This window comes from Mixophyes fleayi, chromosome 2, assembly GCF_038048845.1.
Source record: "Mixophyes fleayi isolate aMixFle1 chromosome 2, aMixFle1.hap1, whole genome shotgun sequence".
Lineage (NCBI taxonomy): Eukaryota > Metazoa > Chordata > Amphibia > Anura > Limnodynastidae > Mixophyes > Mixophyes fleayi.
The window spans coordinates 153,789,351-153,811,947 of NC_134403.1; the positions used below are offsets into that span (position 1 = coordinate 153,789,351).

At 47.9% G+C, this 22,597-nt stretch overlaps 2 protein-coding genes across 2 annotated transcripts in view; one reads left to right on the forward strand and one right to left on the reverse strand.

Moving 5' to 3' along the window:
- The window catches only part of TASL (TLR adaptor interacting with endolysosomal SLC15A4), a 64,200-nt gene extending 55,133 nt beyond the window's left edge, over positions 1–9,067 (reverse strand). Inside the window, exon 1 of the mRNA XM_075198063.1 lies at positions 8,465–9,067. The gene's annotated coding sequence lies outside the window, so the exon portion shown is untranslated. The remainder of the gene's footprint in view (positions 1–8,464) is intronic.
- LOC142141621 (uncharacterized) overlaps positions 1–22,597 on the forward strand; it is a 939,875-nt gene that overhangs the window by 749,544 nt on the left and 167,734 nt on the right. The gene's annotated exons all lie outside the window — the stretch shown is intronic.

A 22,597-nucleotide genomic window follows, 5' to 3' on the forward strand; every position in this document is an offset into this window, starting at 1 on the left:
ATAGAGATATCAGGATACAGGACAGGAACTAGCAGGTTAGCAGACTGGAACACAGAAGCTATAACCGGCAATGAGGCAGCAGACCTCATTGCCTTAAATACCAGTGGCCACCAATCAGAGCCTAGCTCTGAATTAGACACAGCCCCCAGCATAATTAATAGGCTGCATTAATTAGCCCACAGGCTAGAACATATGGTGAGCGCTGCGCCCGGCTTCCTCTCATTGCCGGGACGCAGCGCCGAAGCGTCTTCTCGTTGCCCCGGCCACGGCCGGGTCAGGGCCGGAAGTGACGTCCCGGCCGTCGCTATGGCAGGTGAGTGAGTCGCGGTGGCTGGGCACCGCCGCAGCTCGTAACAGTACCCCCCCCCCTTGAGGAGGGGTCGAGGGACCCCGACATCCAGGTTTTCTTGGGAACCTCCTGAAGAATTCCTTCAATTGTTTAGGGGCATGGAGTTGTCTTCGCGGAACCCAAGATCGCTCTTCTAACCCGCAATTCCTCCACTGCACCAGGAAGTGCACCTGTCCTTGCACTTTTTTGGAATCTAAAATCCTTTGAACCACATATCTTAGTGGCTTACTCGAACTTCCCCCAGGCACAGTTGAGGATTGGCTAGGATACAATACCGGCTTCAACAATGAACAATGAAATGTGTTCGGAATTTTTAGTGAGCTAGGAATCTTCAATCTAAAAGCTACCGGATTGATCTGTTTGGTAATCATGAACGGCCCAATAAATTTAGGCCCTAGTTTTTTACAAGGCTGTCTGAGCCTAAGATTTCTAGTTGATAGCCATACTTTCTGGCCCACTTTGAATGGGCAGGTGGTACGGTGGCGATCCGAAAATTTTTTGGCCGACAATGAGGATTTTTTCAAGGAGGACTGAACTTTCCCCCAAATTACTTTCAGATCAGCAGCTGTGGAATGAATCTCCGGAATACCAGCAGATTTGAGAGAGTACAGAGAATTAGACCTGGGATGGAAACCGAAGTTACAGTAGAACGGGGAAGTTTGAGTAGATGAGTGAGATGAGTTATTGTAGGCAAACTCTGCCCAAGGCAGCAAAGATGACCAGTTGTCATGGAATTCTGAGGAATAACATCGGAGGAACTGTTCAAGTGCTTGGTTAACCCTTTCAGTTTGCCCGTTAGACTGAGGGTGGTATGCAGATGACAGACTGATCCGGATTCCGAGGAGGGTGCAGAAGGATTTCCAGAATTGTGCTATGAATTGTGAACCACGATCAGAAACAATATCGGAAGGAAGTCCATGGAGCCGAAAAACATGTTGTATGAAGAGAATGGCCAGATCTCGAGCTGTAGGAAGCCTGGTTAATGGGATGAAATGTGCCATTTTACTGAAACGGTCCACCACAACCCAAATAGTATTATGTCCTGCAGAAGGTGGCAAATCAACAATAAAATCCATGGACAAATGTGTCCAAGGTTTTGCAGGAATGGGCAATGGAAGCAATTGACCCACCGGGCGAGTCCTGGGGACTTTGTTCCTGGCACAAATTTCACACGAGAGGACATGACTTTTGACGTCAGCGGACAAGGATGGCCACCAGACCATACGGGAAAGGATCTCCAGCGTCTTATAAACTCCAGGGTGTCCAGCAGACCTACTATTATGCGCCTCTGCAAGAACCGCCTTCCTTAGATGGACTGGAACAAAAAGACGTTGTTCCGGAGTAGTATCAGGGACTAATTTCTGGAATCTCTGAAGTGTGATACTCAGATCTTGGGTTAATCCAACATGGATTATGGAAGGAGGAATAATAGGCTCTGGGTTCGAAACTGGAACGTGGTGTGCCAAGAAACTTCTGGACAGAGCATCTGCCCGGACATTTTTGGAACCCGGTCGATAGGTGATCAGGAAATTGAACCGGGTAAAGAATAACGACCAACGGGCCTGTCTGGGATTTAGACGTTTGGCCGACTGTATATATTGCAAGTTCTTGTGGTCGGTAATGACAGAGATCTGATGTGGAGCACCCTCCAGCCAATGTCGCCACTCCTCGAAGGCCCATTTGATTGCCAACAGTTCCCTATTCCCGACATCATAGTTGGCTTCTGCTGAAGAGAACTGACGGGAGAAATAGGCACACGGGTGTAGACGATTAGTATGAGGGTCCTTCTGTGATAGTATAGCCCCAGCACCGAAGTCAGAGGCGTCGACCTCAAGAACAAATGGTTTAGCTGGATCCGGGTGTCTAAGGACCTGAGCGGAGACAAAGGCTTTTTTCAGGCTTTCGAATGAGGCTACTGCTTGAGGCGACCAATTAGTTGGATCCATTCCTTTACGGGTTAGGGCGACAATGGGAGCCACGATGTCCGCAAAACCTGGAATGAACCTTCTATAATAATTGGAGAAGCCCAGAAACCTCTGCACCGCCTTAAGGTTGTTTAGTTGCACCCAATCTAGAATAGCCTGAACCTTAGTTGGATCCATGGAGAATCCCTCAGAAGAGATTATGTAACCTAAAAAGGATACTTTCTGCACCTCGAACTCACACTTTTCTAGTTTGGCGTAAAGGTGGTTCTCTCGCAGTCTTCGTAGAACTTGTTTAACGTGATTCTGATGTACAGACAGCGATCTGGAATAGATGAGGATATCATCTATATAGACGACCACGAAACTACCAAGAAAGTCCCGAAGAACCTCATTGATTAAGTCCTGGAATACTGCAGGTGCATTGCTAAGACCGAACGGCATAACCAAGTATTCATAATGGCCAGAGTGCGTATTGAATGCCGTCTTCCACTCGTCTCCCTCCTTGATACGGATGAGGTTATACGCTCCACGAAGATCGATTTTTGAGAAGACAGTAGCACCTCTCAGCTGATCAAATAATACGGAGATGAGCGGAAGGGGATAGGTATTCTTGATTGTAATAAGATTCAATCCCCGGTAATCAATACAGGGTCTTAGTCCTCCGTCCTTTTTGGATACAAAGAAGCATCCTGCTCCTACGGGAGATTTAGATGACCTGATGAAGCCCTTCTCCAGATTTTCTTCAATGTATTCCTGCATGGACTTGGTCTCCGGACCAGAGAGAGAGTACAGGCGACCCTTAGGCAACTTGGAACCAGGAATAAGCTCGATGGCACAGTCAAAGTCACGGTGAGGTGGTAAGGTGTCAGCAGCTTTCTCGGAGAACACATCCCAGAACTCATGATATTGTGAGGGAAGCTGCTCCGGAATAGACTGAATCACCCGCAGGGGCAGTGACAAGCAGGACTGTGTACAGTAAGAGCTCCACTGGACAATGTCTCCTTTTACCCAGTCCATGACAGGGTTATGACGGGAAAGCCATGGGTGGCCCAAGATCAAGGGAACTGATGAACAATCGATAAGAAGGAAGGTTATTGACTCTGAATGGAGAGCTCCGATTTTTAATTGTAGTGGCGAGGTCTCCCAGGAAATCTTGCCACCAGGCAACGGACCTCCATCTAAGCCACAGACAGTAATAGCGGACTTGAGTTTTACCATCGGAATTTTAGCAGCGCGGGCGAACCCGATGTCCAGGAAGTTGCCTGCAGCTCCACTATCAACGAAGGCAGACAGGTCCATTGAACGAGCACTAAACATGAGCTGTGCAGGGATCAATACGGCGTTTTTCGGGGAGACAATCTGCAAACCTAGGTGAACTTTCCCCTCGTTCCCTAGGCATGCTCTTTTCCCGGCTTATTCGGGCAGGAACGGGAGAAGTGGCCTTTTGTGCCGCAATAGAGACATAGGCCCTGTGATCTTCTCTTGTCTCTTTCCTCAGGGGAGAGACGATACGCCCCCAATTGCATGGGTTCCTCACCATCCGTGGGAACAGGAATGAAGCCGGATAGAGGTGATGATGTCTCCTTTTCGATTTTCCGCTCTTTAAATCTCCTGTCGATTTTAATGGAGAGGTGCATCAGATCCTCCAGAGAGGTAGGAGATGGGTACTGCACCAAAGAGTCTTTGACCTGTTCCGACAGGCCAAGACGGAACTGACTCCGCAAGGCAGGATCATTCCATCCACTATCAGGTGACCATCTACGGAATTCAGCGCAGTATTCCTCTGCCGAGCGCCGGCCTTGTTTCAAGGCCCGTAGATGAGTTTCAGCGGAGGCAGTACGGTCCGGGTCGTCATATAGTAGACCTAACGCCTCGAAGAAAGCGTCTACTGACTGCATGGCAGGACTGGTCTGCGGCAAGGAAAACGCCCAGGACTGGGGGTCACCCTGTAGAAGGGAAATGATAATCCCGACTCTTTGATGCTCTGACCCGGAGGAGCGGGGTCTCAATCGGAAATAGAGCTTGCAGCTCTCCCTGAAATTCCGAAACAGGGACCTATTTCCAGAGAAGCGATCCGGCAAGTTCATCTTAGGTTCACAGACGGAACTTGGAGTGGGTTGTGACACTTTTGCGGCTTCTTCTTGAACAGACAGACGCTCAGCCAATCCCTGGATCATCTGATATAAGGACTCAACATGAGCTGCTAGGGCTTGTGCCGGAGACGATGAGGATCCACTTGCATCCATTCCAACCTCGTCTCCGTGAGTAGGCCGGTTATAATGTTAGGAACCCCTCCAGCCGGCACAACACAACCCGGAATCTACTCTGCCAGTCAGGTGTTCACTGGAGCCCCTGATGGTGGGGACAGACTGGGCCGCAGACTGACAGAGGGTCGTGAAGTGCGTACCAGCTGGGGAGAACCCAGGCAAGAGGAGTCAGGTCCACGCAGAGGTCAAGGGCCGGCAGCAGACGTATCGACGAACAAGCTGAGGTCAGGGGTCACAGGCAAATAGCAGAACGGGTAAACAGGCCAAAGATCAGGGTCACAGGAAACACGAGCAAGGTCCAAATCAAAGCCAAGGGTCATACACGGGGAGTCAAATAGAGATATCAGGATACAGGACAAGAACTAGCAGGTAAGCAGACTGGAACACAGAAGCTATAACCGGCAATGAGGCAGCAGACCTCATTGCCTTAAATATCAGTGGCCACCAATCAGAGCCTAGCTCTGAATTAGACACAGCCCCCAGTATAATTAATAGGCTGCATTAATTAGCCCACAGGCTAGAACATATGGTGAGCGCTGCGCCCGGCTTCCTCTCATTGCCGGGACGCAGCGCCGAAGCGTCTTCTCGTTGCCCCGGCAACGGCCGGGTCAGGGCCGGAAGTGACGTCCCGGTCGCCATAGCGACGGCTGGGACGCAGGTGAGTGAGTCGCGGCGGCTGGGCACCGCCGCGGCTCGTAACATAAATAAAAAGTTTTTTAAAAAAAAAAAAAAAAAAGTGTTCTTTTGTGGAAAAAAAAATTGAACACAATTTAATGTTGTTCTATATTGTCTCAATATGAGGCATATTAGCAAAAAAAATGCCAGTTTTAAATGAGGTGCAGGCACACAAAAATGTTGTAAATCTGTCTCATCTGGCAACAAATACCTTCGGGACCTTGCTCTATGGCAGCCTCTTAATTCCATGAACAATGTAAATGTTGCAATATTTCTGTGTATGCAGAGTAAATGTCACAACTATGTTCTTGAATACCTATAAAACCAGCAGTCAGAACAGAGATTAAAAAATGTTGTAGGACATTTGGTAAATATGGTGCAACAGCCCCTCAGGCGTTGTTATCCACAGCTCCCATTGACTTAACGTGTAACCCCGGCACTAGGACCCAGAGTAGAGATACAAGGAACAGTTGGTTAGCAACAGAAGGTTTGGGTGAGCTGATCACAACAGAAGTGGTGGGAGAGTCATACCCAGGAACCCAGGGACATAGGGGAGCAGTGGCGGGCTGGCCCGGGGGGCAGGGGGGGCAGCGGGTTAGACGCCTATTAGGGCCGGGGGGTAGGCCGGCCGGCCACCCCCCGGATGCAAAAAAATAGTTTCTCCCCCAGCGGCCGCATCCGATGTCATCAGATGCGGCCGCGTCAGCGCACAGGCGGCCGTATCACATGACAGGGGATGCGGCCGCATCATCAATGATGCGGGCCACATCCCCTGTAATATGATGCGGCCGCCTGTGTGCCCTCCGGCCACACCTCTCCCAGCCCGCGCCTGTAGGGGAGGAGGTCCTGGTGAGTGGGGGGAAATACACTGAATTACCTCAGAATATAACTGTATGATTAACAGCGAGCTCACTCAGAGGGAAAGAGATTGAGAGAAGTGAGGAACAGTAATAATGATAGAGCAGTAATAACAGCAATAAAGGAAATTAAGTAATTTATAAGTTTCTAAGGAGAAAGAGTCCCTTATACTCTCAGATATAACATGGGAAGTCCTGACAGTAGCGGCATATAGCACCAGAACCTGTGGAAGAGAGTACCCTGTAAAGTCACCCGGGAAAGAGCCCCAATCCAAGCAGTCCCTATAAAAGAGTGAGAGGGACCCTATGGAGAAGTGTGACCTGCTGGGAGTAGAGAGGCGGCATTGTGCATATTGACAGGGTTAACAGCTACACTCTAGGAGCTCAAGGGAGAAGTCACCCTGCAGAAGAGGGGTGAATTATAGCTGAGAGGGCACCAGAGATAGGGCAGCATGAGTGATATTACCCCAGCTGAAGAGAAGTGGGTTGCAGCTGAAGAGTGCACTAAAAACAGTGTCACAACCAATTGAGTGATATTACCACCACACAGAGGTGAGCTGCAGGTGAAAGTGCACCAGAGACAGTGCCCCAGCCAATTAAATGGGATATTACCTCTGGAGGAGGGGCGAGTGAAAACAATCTGAGAGACGACCTGCTATAGAGAGCATGGGCAGGTTTGGCAGCAGACTGGGTGTGGAATTACTGGTCCCAGCCAGAAGAGCTGTAAGGCATCGCTTACGACTATTTCAGAACAAAATGTAGATCAGAAGGCAGTGCTTGTTTTGCTGGTCTCTTGTTTATAAGGTTTTTTGAACAATGTATGTAAATTTTGAGCAATGAAATGTTTATTGAACTTATCAGTTAAACGTCGATAGCAAACACACCACCAATGATTAGATAGGATACAGGGGTAGTCTGGCAAGGGAGTAAAAAATCATTAACCACCCCCCCCCCCCCCCCCCCCGTTCTAGTCTCCTACCGATTACTGAAAGGTCTGTTGAGCTGTCCCTACCACTTCACAACTTTTCTTTCTAATTGGCAGCTATCAGTGCACGCATGGGTGAGTAAGGAGCAAAAGTAGGTGTGGAATAGGGGAAAAAAAACAGGGACTTTAACAGACATAGGTTGAATAATGATGATCAATTACACAGGGGGCAAAAAAAGCTAATAGGGGAGAAAATGAAGACGGATAAGTCAGTGCCGTAACTAGACATTTTAGTGCCCTGGGCGAGACAGGGCACCGGCGCCCCCCATCTAAATGGGATTGACATTTAAGGAGTGGGTGTGGCCAACCTAATGTGGGGGTGTGGCCAACCTAATATGGGGGGTGTGGCGATGGCACTGCTTGCACCTGCCCAGTTACGGCTCTGGCCTTACAAGAAGCATTACTCAATCCTGAAGATGTAAAATTGACACCAGCTACATTTATTCCTCACCAATGACAATACTGACATATAGTAAACAGTAAATTTAAATAGTTTTACAAAGAGTGCTTTGGAGAAACCCCAAACCTTTAGCAACTGTCACTCCCCCCTCTCCCCAACGGAGAAGCAAATCAATTTAAAACAAAAAAAAAAAAAAAAAATTGTACACATCGCAAATGGTGCAAAACTGCAGAGGTCCAATCAAAAAAATCTCCCTAAATTCAAACAATTATAAGGTAGAAGTGTTATTTCTGCTGTGACAGACTATGTATGTACTGTACTATCTAATCACTAATATAAGCTTATAAATTGTGTCCCCTTAAAATCATTAAACCAAATTGAATTGTTCACAATAATAGGTTAAAACATGCATGTAAAACAAAAATACATATTTACAATAGCAGTGCCACCATACTGAAAACATTCCACTAACATGCTGCTCCTCCTAGCCGAAGCCCTCTGTGCAGCCAGCCATTTTCTTGGGCCTTTGCTAGTTCTGTAAGGACCAATCATTATTAGGTAAAAAAGTACCAACCTCAGTAGTTGTCTATTGCAGTCACTGGTACCGGTAAATTAGAAAGTTGTAGAAAGTTGCAGGGGCAAACGCAGGATTTCAAAAGGGGGGGGTTCCAAATGTTTGTAAGGGGAAGCCTATTTAACATGCATCATGGTGGTAATTGCACCGCCACAATACCTGTTCTGTTATTGCCATCACAGGATAGAGACAACAGATTAATATAGTTTGAAAACTATTTATTCTTTGAATAAAACATTTTTAATAAAAGGTTTTAAAATAAATATATATATTTTTAACCTATTTTTTTCCACAGTATTGTAACTGAATGCCCTAAACACTTAGTATAGTTTACAGCTATAAAACTCCTACATATTGCTGAACTGGGGGCCCTATTTGTAAATAGGCCCCAGTGTCTCAAATATAGTTTATAGCATAGTAACAGCCACTCACCTCTCAGCAGAAATGCTGTCGCCCCTGTTGTGGGGATATAAGGGGTGCCACCTCTGCTGTGTTACGCTCAGGCTGCGTCACGTGACGGGCATGAAATCATGCATGCGCCCCTTTCTTTCTTGCTGATCTTTCTGCGACCGCAGACAGCTTCAGCATACATATGCAGATACTGCTTTCAGGGTGGTTTGATTTGAATGTGAGGGGGTTCTGGACAACTGTAAAATACCCCTAAGTGCCCACCTGGCACACATATGTAATGAGATGGCAAAATGAGATACACACAAAGGGGAGGAAAATAAGGGGACACAATGTAGAAATAGACATATAATCAAAAGGGGGACAGAGAAACACACATGGGGAGACACAGGCACACAAATGGAAAGGCAGAAACGGACATAAACACACAAAAAGAAGAGCTATGCAAACATAAACAGGGGGGGGGGGGGCACAAATACATAGGGAGAAAGAGGGCTATACATACTAATTTGGATAAAAAGATGACACAACCAGGGATAGAGGAAGCTGATACAGACAGACACACTAGGAGGGGGGAGTGGCAAGATACACTGATACACAGTACACACAAACATGGGGGGGAGACAGGAGTCAGGACTGGGCTGCTGAAAAGTTTAAAAGAGGACAGGCATCTGCTACTCTGAGTAGTGGATCTGCTCTATTTACTAGCAAACATGGATGAAAGTATAAAGGAAGGGGGAACCCCTTCCCATTTCAAAATATCCCTTATAACCTAAGTTCTACCTTTCTTTACTCCCCCTCCCATTTAGTTTATCCCCATTTCCGTTCCTCTGTCTCTTCTTCTTACATAGCAATTACTTTCACTTACCTCTTGCTGTTTCCTGTAGTGTGTGGCAGCCACGATCTCCTCTGTTCCTGCAGGGCTGTCAGTAGGATCCCTGAGCTGCAGTAATAGGCTGCACGGACCCTACAGTCATGATGAGTTCTGGCTCCGCCCACTTTTATAAAATAATGATTTAAAAAAAATGTAAAAAACCTCCGTTTACCAGAGGTAGGGATACAAGCACAGGGGAAAGGGGTTTCTTGGCAATTTTACCCCCCCTCCTTGAGTGAGCGCCTGTGGGAGGTTATAATTCATTCCTGCATCAGAAGCAGTCACCTAAAGCAGGAAGTTCGGCATTTGGAACGCAAGTATGCGTTCCAAATGCCGAACAAGCTGCTTAAGGTGACTGCTTCTGATGCAGGGAATGAGCTGTTGCTTGTGGCACCTGTGAATCAATTGAGCCTGGGTATAGAGGCAGGTATCGGGCGGCTGCGCCCCCCCTGGGCTTCCGCCCTGGGCGACGGCACCGCCCGCACCTCCCTAGTTACGGCTCTGGGATAAGTGCACAGGAATAAGAACAGAGGGCTGGATATAAGCCCGAGGGATAATAAAAGCTAAGGCTGTGTTGAACTGTATTGGACTCTGGGGGGGTTAAAGGGGCTGGTCTGATCAGGACGTCCGGATGAGTCATGGGGAGGAGTTACGGAGGTTATATATGGGATAGGCGGAGAAGAATCCATCTCTTACACTGCTGGACGTTACCCTGCTGGACGTGACCCTGCTGAACGTTAGAGGCTTCTTGACACAGATAAGTATATCTCTTAGCACGCTGTCCTTATTTCTTAAAACTTGTGTATAGCTGCTTGTGTCTCCTTTCCTTTGTCTGTGCTCTTTATTTATTTTCTTTTTCACCTTGATTGTATTGTACTTTCATTTAGCGTTGTATATCCCTGTACCACCTCCCGCTACATCCCCTTCCACCTATCTCTCCTCTTCCCCGCTCAGTCTCTCCCCTCACCCCCTCCCTCCTTTGTGGTGTTTGGTGCTCATTTTTAACATAGTAATATGGATCCTCGCTCCCCCGCTAACTCCCGCTCCCCCCCCCCGCCCGGTGCCTTACCGTTAGCTGGCCAGGCATCCCGCTCTCATGTGAGAGCTAGCAGTCGCCGGGCCTTCCCCCCTCCACGAGATGCGGCGGAGGGGTATGTTTCAGCCCTCCATGGCCGCCGCCCGACAGGAAGTGACGTCGGACGTCACTTCCGGTCCCGGGTCCGTCGCCATGGTAACTCCACGAGCGGAGGAGCCGCTCGTCTAGCTCCAGCTAGGGGGAGGACAAGTGGCCAGCATTCAGCGGCGGAGGGGGCAGTGCACCCCCCCGCTGGTAGGCAGCACCATAGGTCTGTGGGCCAGCATGAGGATAGCGCTGGCTCATGGTCAGTACAGGGGGGTGGTGTCCCCCCCCCCCCACGAGTGTTAGCAGGCCCAGCAGTTCCACTTTTAATAGGGGGATTAGCCCCAGGGTGCCTGTAATCAGTCAGTCCCAATCCCTGTCACGGGCACTCAGTGTACATGGTAGCTTACATGGTAGGGGTAGTCCTGTTCTAGGGGAGGGCAGGGATAAGCGGAATGTCCTGCGGGGGATAGACAGTGGTCTTCCTCCTTCTTCATCTCCAAGGGGTAGTCACCAGGGGCAGGTTCAGGATGTTTTACAGGGGCATAGCCGGGGCAGAGAGAATAGAGCCCTATCCCAGAGTAGTCAGCAGTCAGACCGGGCAGCAGGGGGCAGCAGACAGGTGGTTTCCAGGTCCCACAGGGGTAGATCGAGGAGTGGATCAGGTCCCAGCAGTGTTGCCCCGGAAGGACAAGGGGAGCGGCCTAGACGGTTGGTGCAGGAGACTCACAGGCCGGGTAGTCAAGGAAGGCGCTCTTTGTTGATTGATGCTGTGTCTCTGGGGTCATGTAGTAACGTATCTCTCCCAGCAGATGGCGTCGCTTTCAGTGGTGGTCGAAGGGATGGGTCCGTGACTCGAGAGCGGCAGGCCTCGGCTGAGGCGGAGATGGAAGGTCAGTGGACGGGCTTGGAAGGAGGGTCCGCGGAGCAAGGTGAGATGAATGTCTTTGATATGTATGACGAGCAATCTGGAGGGTCTGGTAGCTATAGCTGTAGCTCTAGCATGTCTTCTTCGGATTCACAAGGTAGTCCGCAGCGGTTAGTGAAGCGCTTGCGGAAGCATTTTGTTACCAGACAGTCAGAGCGCTCTGCGGATAGACACAGACATTTCAGGGGCTCCAGGCTCACGGGTGATGACACTATGCGCTGCGCAAGCACAGGTATATTTCAAGGTGTCAGGAAGACAATACGCAGTAGAATTCACAGGGGGCGTTTCGTGGATATGTTTGAAGTTTCCAAGCAGGGCAAGAAATTGGTCACAGAGGCCATGGCCAGGGGAGGGGCCGGGGAAGCCAGTTACAAGACCTACAAGAACTGGCTGTCGGGCGCTTACCTCTTTGCGGCCTGTTATCTGGAGTCTCGCCCTAGCGAATGGATGGATATGCTAAAATATCTGCATATGATACACGAGATGTACGTGTCCTCCCGTCCCGGGGTTTGGCTGGCCTACGATGAGGTGTTCAGGGAAAAATATAAGGGACACGCCAGCCTGATGTTAGGTTACAAAGATGTTGAGACTTGGTTGAAGGTGTCCCAGGAAGGGTGGGGGGCCGCCGCCACAAGCGTCACGTGGCGGAGACAGACAGGGCGGGTGAAGGGTAACGCGCCCTTTCTCAGCAAGGGCCGCTGTTTCCTGTTCAACCGATCAAGCTGCCCTCACGGACAAGGGTGCAGATTCACCCATGCATGTATTAAGTGCGGGGGAGGGCATCCAGCAAAGGCATGTGACAGGCAGGATAGAAGAGGTGGCGCAGGTGGTCAGCCCAGCACTGGCGTTGGGGAAGGCAGGGTCGCCGATTAATTTGGTGAGCCTGGGCAGGTGGCTTAGCTGCTATCCTCATAGGATGGAGGCAGAGTTTTTGAGGGAAGGTTTTAGAGAGGGGTTTCGAGTTCCTATCGAGGGAGCGGTTTAGTCGGGAAAAGGGGGAAATTTGAAATCGGCTAGTTTGCACCCAGGGGTTCTATTGGAGAAAGTTCAGAAGGAGGTGAGGCTGGGGCGCATGAGTGGACCTTTTCGGGACCCCCCATATCGGGAATTGGTGGTGTCCCCGGTAGGGGTGGTTCCTAAAAAGGTGGCAGGGAAATTTCGACTCATTCAGCATCTCTCATTTCCACATGGGGCGTCGGTGAACGATGCGATCCCAGATGAGTACTGTAGTGTCACGTACCAGTCCTTTGAATCGGCTCTGGACATGGTTCGGGGATTCGGGGAAGGGGCATTGATGGGGAAAGTTGACGTGGAGTCGGCTTTTCGTCTGCTGCCGCTTCATCCGGATTCCTTCCCCTTTATGGGTTTTAAGCTAGAGGAGGGCTATTATGTAGACAGGTGCCTTCCCATGGGGTGCGCGGTGTCCTGTGTATTCTTCGAATGCTTCAGTTCGTTCTTGCACTGGTGTATCTGCGCGGGCACAGGCCACCACGGAGTCGCCCACTACTTGGACGACTTCTTGGTGGTAGGGCCCGGGGAGGATGAGACTTGTAGAGACATGTTGTTTGCGGTGAGGGCTCTTTTCCATTCCCTGGGGGTACCAGTGGCTGGGGAAAAAACTGAAGGCCCCACCACCAAGTTATCATACCTGGGTATTGAGATAGATACTGTCCGGGGTATCTGCTGCTTGCCAAACGATAAAGTGAGTAAGCTAAGGGGAGCTATAGGCGAAGTGATAGGCCAAGGGGGAGTGTCGTTGAGGCAAGCGCAGGAGTTATTGGGACGTTTCAATTTTGCTTGCCGGGTGATACCCATGGGCAGGGTATTTTGTAGGAAGCTGGAGAGGGCAACGGCGGGGAACAGGCGACCGCATTGTCGAATCTCACTCTCGGAGGAAATCCGGGAGGATTTGGCAGTGTGGGACCTGTTCTTACAGGATTTCAACGGAGTACGGGTATGGCCCGGTCCTCCGGTGTCCAGTCCGGAGCTGGAGCTATTTACAGATGCAGCTGGGTCGTTAGGGTTTGGGGCATACTTTGCCGGCGAGTGGTGTACTGCTTCATGGCCCGAGGAGTGGGTGGCGTCCGGCTGGACAGCTAACATGACGCTACTCGAGATTTTCCCCGTGATCGTGGCACTGGAGCTATGGTCAAGCAGGTTAACTGGAAAACAGGTAGTTTTTTGGTGTGACAACCTCGGTGTTGTGCAGGCAATAAATGGACAAAGGTCCAAGTCCCCCCCAGTAATTACACTTCTGCGTAGGTTAGTCTGGCGCTGTCTGGCCTGCGATATATCCTTTCAAGCTCGACATGTGCCGGGAGTCGAGAATGAGTTGGCGGATGCGTTATCTAGGGGTCAGATGGAGAGATTTAGGGTCTTGGCTCCTGGGGCATCCCTAACGGGTGTGCCCTGTCCCCCTTACGTATGGCAGATTGTCAAGCCAGCATAGAAGGGCTGGCCGAAGCCTCCCTGGCTCCCTCGACGAGGAGAAAATATCGGGCTGCATGGACGGAATGGTGCACTTTCCACAGCCAAGGCCTTGGCGGTAAGGAAGGTGGGGATAAGCGGATGCTGGCGTTTGTCTGGGCAGGGTATCAGGCAGGCAAGTCTAAGGCCTCCATGGTGGCCGCATTGGCAGGGATATCATTCTTTGCTAGGATGAAAGGAGAGAGAGACTTGACAAAAAGTTTTTTGATTTCAAAGGCCCTGAGGGGTTGGGCGAGAGAAAGACCGGTTCATTCGGATCAAAGAAGGCCTATCAGTGACTCGTTGCTAGGGAATATGGTGGCCGCAATCTCGACAATTGCTAGGGATAGCTACGAGGTTGCTTTGTTTCGCGCCGCTTTTGTTATGTTATACTTTGGCGCTTTGCGAGTGAGCGAGCTAGTTGCTTCCTCTCGGACTTTCCCCTTGTCAGGTATGCTAGGCCAGCACGTAATAATATCTAGCAGCTCTGTGTGTTGTAAGGTGAGGAAGTCTAAATCTGACCAGTTAGGGAGGGGGCGCTGGGTTACATTGGTCCCAAGGGTTGGTTGTTCGGTATGCCCTATTGTGTTAATCAGCCAATTTGCCTCCCTTAGACCGAGGGGTGCATTACCTTGGTTGGTGCATGTTGATGGTTCACCTCTCACCAGGTACCAATTTTCAGTGGTTTTTAAACGCACATTGACGGCTGTGGGTGTGGATTGTAAGCAGTTTGGCACACATTCTTTCCGTATTGGTGCAGCTACATCTGCTGCGGTTGCAGGGGCATCAGAGCCTGCCTTGAAGGAACTGGGCAGGTGGAAAAGTAATGTCTACAAACGTTATGTGCGACCCTCTCTTCTTCCCTGAATTTTTGCTCTCCTGATCTGAAGCTGCGGGCGGATTCACAGGGCTGCGGCTGCTCATGCTTTTTAAGCAGGGCGCGAGGGTTTTGTCCGTTTTTTCCCTCTAAAGTGGGGCCATGATTGGCTTGTTGGCTCCATGAGGTTTTAATGGTTTTACCCTCGCTTGTGTTTCAGCTCCCCTCTTTGTTTCCTTTTGCTACTTGTGTGAATGTGTACCTCTTGTGTGGTGGTCTGCTGAGTTGCCTGTTATGGGTGTGCAGGTTAGAATCCTGGGGCCATGCTGGTCTTTGCTTTTCTTCTTCTTATTTTTCAATTTCCAGCCGCTCAAAAGTTTTGCTGGTATTTGTCGTTAACATATATATTGTTTTTCACTGCCTTCTTTACAGAACACAGGACCCCGCGGCTGGTATGGGTTTTGGGACATTCGTTTGTGCATTGGGCTGCTTTGCATAGGGCTATAGGTGACACTTCAGCTATTCCGGGGTCGGTTGTGGTTCAGTGGATTGGTCAGAGGGGTTTAAGATGGACGGGTTTTCGTAGGTTGTTAGTAAATGAGATTGCTAAACGGGGTGTGCCTCATGTGTTGGTTATTCATCTAGGAGGAAATGACCTGGGTATAGGTAGGACCGTAGATTTGGAGTTCGTAATTCAGTCGGAGTTGGCTTGGGTCCGTGCCTCCTGGCCTGACCTGTTAATATGCTGGTCGGATATAGTGCCTAGGTTGTCTTGGAGATATTTTAAGGAAGGCAGAGTGGCTGACGAGGTACGGAAAAAAGTGAACTCGGTGATTGCTCGATTTATTCGCTCTATTGGTGGAGTCCGTATACAACATCCTCTTATACGTTTCCAGAGTCCTGGGCTATATCGGTCTGATGGTGTTCATCTGAATGAGGAAGGCATGCGTTTGTTTATTGAGGATATTTATAGAGGCTTAGCGGGAATTCTTTAGGTGTGGTGGCGGGCCGCGGGTCTGGAGGACCCGGGCGTGGCCGGAAATCGCAGTACAGTCGACGGCCAGTTGTAAGGGCACATGATGGTATCGGGCACGCTTAACCCACCTGTTTTCAAATGGAATAGGCTATTAGTCTCGGTCCAAGTACTTCCCGACCGGGTTGACTTGTGGTTGCTTCCGTTAGCCTAGAAAAGGGGAGGGTTCTGTAGTGCCCGGGGCGGTAGCCCCGTTTAGGTAGATATGTGCGCCTTGGGGTGTGTGGTTGTCCCCCGTTTGCGGATGCCCCCTGGAAGGCTTGGGGCATCCTGGTTGGCCTGGCGGATGTCGACTCGGTCTGCTCCTTTCTCCACCACCATACCTGCAATAAATCCCGTGTTACTTTCCTCATATTTAAGTTGTCGTGTCTTTATTATGGTTATGGTTAAAACGATAAGAGAATAATGTAAGGAAAGGTATCAGCCATTAAGCATTTTATAAGAACAGAGGGCTGGATATAAGCCCGAGGGATAATAAAAGCTAAGGCTGTGTTGAACTGTATTGGACTCTGGGGGGGTTAAAGGGGCTGGTCTGATCAGGACGTCCGGATGAGTCATGGGGAGGAGTTACGGAGGTTATATATGGGATAGGCGGAGAAGAATCCATCTCTTACACTGCTGGACGTTACCCACCCTCCCTCCCTATGCATCAACAAAGATGGTCATCTGCGGTGATCGGGGACCGGTACAGTTGGCGGTGGTGGTTATCGTGGAATAACAGTGGCCGGAAATCGCAGTACAGTCGACGGCCAGTGGTAAGGGCACATGATGGTATCGGGCACGCTTAACCCACCTGTTTTCAAATGGAATAGGCTATTAGTCTCGGTCCAAGTACTTCCCGACCGGGTTGACTTGTGGTTGCTTCCATTAGCCTAGAAAAGGGGAGGGTTCTGTAGTGCCCGGGGCGGTAGCCCCGTTTAGGTAGATATGTGCGCCTTGGGGTGTGTGGTTGTCCCCCGTTTGCGGATGCCCCCTGGAAGGCTTGGGGCATCCTGGTTGGCCTGGCGGATGTCGACTCGGTCTGCTCCTTTCTCCACCACCATACCTGCAATAAATCCCGTGTTACTTTCCTCATATTTAAGTTGTCGTGTCTTTATTATGGTTATGGTTAAAACGATAAGAAAATAATGTAAGGAAAGGTATCAGCCATTAAGCATTTTATAGAAAAAATGTAGATAAGAAGTGAGTCAAGCACGGGCATTCAAGAGACATGGGGACATTGGGAGAAGTGCAAGACTGGGAGACAATAGCATATACAATGATATAAGGAGACAGACATGAAACATAAGCACAGGGAAAATTGAGTCATGGGAATGGTCAGGCATAGGGGCAGGATAGAGATAAGGAATGGCAGATGAAGGTAGACAGACAAGAGGGGGAGCGAGTGGGACAGACAAAAAACAAGGGGCAGCATATTTACTTATTTTTACAACTTTTCTTCTGGGAACAAGGGACAGTGGGCAGAAGAGACATAGGGTAAACAAAGAAGCAGGAGAACCAGGGGTACAAGCAGGTTGGGCTGGGGGGCATCTGCCCCCCGGGCGGATCCTGCACTACCTTGGGCTGGACACCTGCAATTTTTACCATTGAAATAGGCTGCTAAGTCGAGTCTTGCCCCCCTGGGCTAACATTTGCAAGCCTTCCCCTGACCAGAGGCAAACAGGAGGCAAAGAGACTGGGGAGACAAAAGGGTCAGGAGAAACTAAAGGAGTGACAGTAGACAAAGACATGAAGGAGCAAAGGACAGAGATGCAAAAATTGGGAGAACAAGGGAGAGCAAAGTTGAAAAAAACAGGCAGAAGAGACATGGTGGAAGCAACAGAATCAGATTTGAGGCAGGGGAGGCAAGGAGGGGCAGAGAGGCAGAGATAGTAGCCAGCATCCTCTCTATCAGGCGGCAGCGGATTGCACCCTGATTTGTTAAAAGATATGCAATCACTGCCAGATGTCAGATCAGTTGCCAGCATCCGCTCTCTGTCAGGCGGTAGCGGATTGCGCCCTGGTGTCAGTCTGATTCCATATACGGCTGCTACACGCTGACTGGTCGCATAGTGACAATATTGGCATTCTCTCCTTCTGATGCAGCCAGCGCTACTTCTATTCCAATCAGTTGACATGTAAATAACAACCAGCGTCTTCTCAGCTAGTTGCTAGACAGTGCCTAAGGAGTAGCTAATCACTTTGCAAACTCTCTTTGGTTCCTTTAACTTTATAAACCCCATTCTGTTGTTCACTAAATGCTGGTGAACAACAGACCTAGTGTGCCTTTGTATCCTAACATGATTCTGTCATCCAGTGTTTGACCCGGATTGTTTAAATGGAATTTTTGTCTCCTGCCCCACACCTTGGCTTGTTAAATGGATCTGCATTTGTCTCTTCCTGTCCTGGCTCCTGGTTTGCTAAAGAGAATTGCTGTCTTCTGCTCCAGGCTTTGGCTTGTTTATGAATCTGCATTAACCCTTGCCAGTCTAGTTCTCTGTTATTGACTCTTCTGGTACTATTTAGGTTGTTCACTTCCTCCTCCTCTGTTCTCTCCACTCTACTGTCAAAAGTGTGATCACTAGCTTATCGAGCATAAGTCCTGGGGTCAACTGAGTACTGTGAAACACATCTAGGGCCTGATTCATTAAGGATCTTAAATGAAGAGGTATCTTATTTCAGTCTCCTGGACAAAACCATGTTACATTACAAGGGGTGAAAACTAGATTTCTGCTTTGCACATAAGTTAAATACTGACTGTTTTTTCATGTAGCACACAAATATCAACTTTAAATTTCAGTGTACAAATAAGCTATCAAGTCCTGGGGTCAACTGAGTACTGTGAAACACATCTAGGGCCTGATTCATTAAGGATCTTAAATGAAGAGGTATCTTATTTCAGTCTCCTGGACAAAACCATGTTACATTACAAGGGGTGCAAACTAGATTTCTGTTTTGCACATAAGTTAAATACTGACTGTTTTTTCATGTAGCACACAAATATCAACTTTAAATTTCAGTGTACAAATAAGCTATCAAGTATTTGTGTGCTACATGAAAAAAACAGTCAGTATTTAACTTATGTGCAAAACAGAAATCTAGTTTGCACCCCTTGCAATGTAACATGATTTTGTCCAGGAGACTGAAATAAGATACCTCTTCATTTAAGATCCTTAATGAATCAGGCCCCTAGTTCTTTGGAAAGGGTTCTGCTACAGGTGAATAACTCTGATATTTGAGAATCAAATGCCATATTGCCATTAACATTATCACAAGGCAAAAGCAATTTTGGATCCGACACATGGAGATACATCAAGCATCTCTTGCTTATATACTGGCTAGTCAGCCTGAAGCATTATCACAGGTGGTCCAGGATTTATCTAGTGTGTGTCTGCTCAAGAAGATGCAGCTCGCTCAGTCCTTCAGCAAAGGATCCTAAAATTTATTTACCAGACAGGTTCTCTGGTAATCATAAACTGTTTCAGAATTGCCGGGACAGCTGCAAGCTATATTTCACGCTCAGACCAACCTCGCCTGGTTCAGAGGAGCAGCGTTTTGGTACTGTGATATCCTTGTTACAAGGTGACTTGCAGACCTGGGCATTTGGGCTTGATGTTAACAGTCCTACATTATCCTCTGTTCATGCTTTCTTCAATGGCCTGGGTATCCTATATGATGACCCTGATAGGGTGACCACAGCAGAATCTTGTTTTCGAGCTCTTAAACAAGGGCATAAATCAGCAGTGGAATACTGCACAGAATTCTGTAGGTGGACCGATGGCTCTGGATGGAATGACCCAGCTCTTTGTAGCCAGTTCAGAGTAGAACTTACTGATTACATAAAAGAAGCATTAGGTCAATTTCCTATTCTGGAAACTTTAGAATATTTGATGTGTTTATTAGGATAGACAGGCGACACAAGAAACGCCACCAGGAGAAGGAGTCATGTGCGGTTATCACTTGCTCTTTTTCTCCACTCTCTTATAGGGACAGTCCTGAACCCATGTAAATTGGTACTTACCACATTTCCTCAGAAGAGAGAGTCAGGAGATAATATTTTTATTGTGGCGGCGAGGGACATTCAGTATGAGAATGCCCAAAGTATTCGGGAAACTTCAGAGCCCAGGAAAAGATGGGGAGTTTTTCCTAGGCCAAACCAATTCAACAACTCCTAACTCCCTTCAGATCCCTGTGGATATTTATGCTGACCAGGCACATTTTCCTATAGCTGCTCTACTGAATAGTGGGGCAACAGGAAACGTCACTGATCAGGAAGTGTTACAGAAACTTAAGATATCCACAGTACCTTTTGAAATCCTAGACTTCATCTTGAGATTGGATGAAACCTTGATAACTGGAGGACCTAAGAGGCTGAAAACCACTCATCTCACCTGCAGGGTGGGATGCCTGCACTCAGAGGTTATCTCCTTTTATATTGTCAGGACTTTAAATTATCCTGTAATTCTGTGGTTTCCGTGGCTGTTTCAACATAATCCACAAATCACTCGCTGGGAAGAATCCTGTTCTCTATTCTGTCTTTCACCCCAGTGAGGCTGGCCATTTCTTTGCCTAGTTCCATTCCTACTGCATATTGGGATTATGCAGATAACTTCTGTAAGGAAGCAACAGATTTGCTTCCACCCCATAGGCTATGTGAGTACGCCATTCATCTCACACCAGGGGCTAGATTACCTAAAGGCTGACTGTTTAACCTGACTTCACTGGAATTTAAATCTGTGGAGCATTACAATTCTGAAAATTTAGCCAAAGGTTTTATTAGGCCTTCCAAGTGTACCTTAGGTGCTTGCCTATTCTTTGTGGCCAAAAAAGATGGAGGTTTGAGACCTTGGGCTAGATTTACTAAGCTGCGGGTTTAAAAAAGTGGGGATGTTGCCTATAGCAACCAATCAGATTCTAGCTTTCATTTATTTAGTACCTTCTACAAAATGATAGCTAGAATCTGATTGGTTGCTATAGGCAACATCCCCACTTTTTCAAACCCGCAGCTTAGTAAATCTAGCCCCTTGTGTTAATTACAGATAACTGAATCAGATAAAAACTGTTTTTGAAAAGACTAAATCCCAGGCAAGCCTGCTGAACTCTGTTATATTCCCAGTTTAACTTCATTATTACTTTCCAACGAGGATTTAAGAAAGCTGCTGATCTCTCCAGATGTTTTCATCTGTTATACTCAGAACAAAAACCTCCTATTCCCATCATTCCATCTACAAATATTGTAGCTGTCTTAACTTGGGACCTTTCCATGCAATTAAGAGCATTCCAAATCCAAGCTCCATTCGCAACTCTATCCAATGTCTTCATTCCCAAGCATCTGAGACAAGCTCAGAGAGCCGCATGAAAATAAAATTGCAGGGCATCCAGAAGTTGACAAAAATCTTCAAATTCTGTGTAATTCTGTTTAGTTTCTTTCCATATGAAAAGATACTAAAGAGTTATTCGGGTCTGCCAGGTTTGTGCTCATGCAAAGTCTTAGAGGACCTGCCATGGGACACCATACGCCACTTCCTATCCCAAACAAACCATGGCCATCCATTGATTTAACACTTTCTACTGGCTTCACCACTATATAGGTGGTAGTCGACCACTTCAATAAAATGTTAGCTTTCCTTTCAGGTCTATACTCAGCCAAAGAGCTGGCTTCTCTTTTCAGCCAAAATATATTTAAACTACATAGAATCCCCAACAACATAATATCTGACAGAGGTTCACAATTTAAAGCAAAGTTTTGGAGGTTGTTTTGTTAAATTTTAGGTGTGGAATTAAATTTTCCATCTCCTTATCACCCGCAAACTAATGGACAAACTGATAGGGTCAATCAGGTCCTTATATAATATCTTAGGTGTTATGTCTCCCACCTCCATAACAACTGAGCCGAGGCATTGCCGGTGGCGGAAATCCCCTATAATACCGGCAAATCCCCTATAATACCCCTCCAACATCACCTGACACATCACCGTTTTTCTGTATATACGGTCATCATTCCATCATCGATACTTGGGATAACAAAATAACCATGAAGAATATCTGGAAGAAAAGTACAAATATCTCTTTCTCGGGTGGCAACACAGTCAAAGTTATTTTTTGATAAGCATTGCAGGAAGTGTAATTTCAAAACTGGAGATAGGGTATGGTAATCTACTAAAAAATATTCGTTTGAAGCAGCCATCATATAAATTTGGGCCCCAATTTATAGGATGGTTTAATATTATTAGGAAAATTAATCCAGTAAGTTTTCAATTGGATCTTGCTCGTTCCTTAAGGATCCCGAGAACATTCCATTGTGCTCTGTTTAAATCTGCATTCAAGACAAAAAAATTCAAACTCAGTACCAATGTTCAGTCAATCTCAGTATTAGAAGTTGGACAAACATAGTTTGAAGTGGAGAAAATTATGGATGCAAAGAAGGTCCAAAAAAATGATCTGGTTCATTGGAAAGGCTATGGAGAAAGGATTCCAGCCACAGATCTTCATGCAAACAAATTGGTAAACCCTCAGAAGCCTCGGTGTTGGGCTCCTTCGACCCTTCCTCAAGGGAAGGGAAGGGGAATATTAAGAAACATGCTGGACCCCATGGCAAGCCGGATCACTTGCATAGCAAACAGTAGCTGGCATCCTCGCTCTATTAGGTGGCAGCGAATTGCGCTCTGATGTGTTAAGGAACAAGGTGATCACCACCGCACGCCGGATCGGTTAACGGCATCTGGAGTGGATTGCATCCTGGTGTCAGCTAATTTCCATATATGGTTGCAGGATGTTCACTGTTACATGGCGGACTGGTTGCCTAGCATCAATATCGGTGTCCTCTCCTCCTGATACAGCCGGTGCTACTTCAAATCCAGCCAGCTGCTAGTTAAATAACTGGGTTTTCTCAACTCTCAGCTAGTCGCTAGGCAGTGTCAGCTATCTACATGCTCCTAAT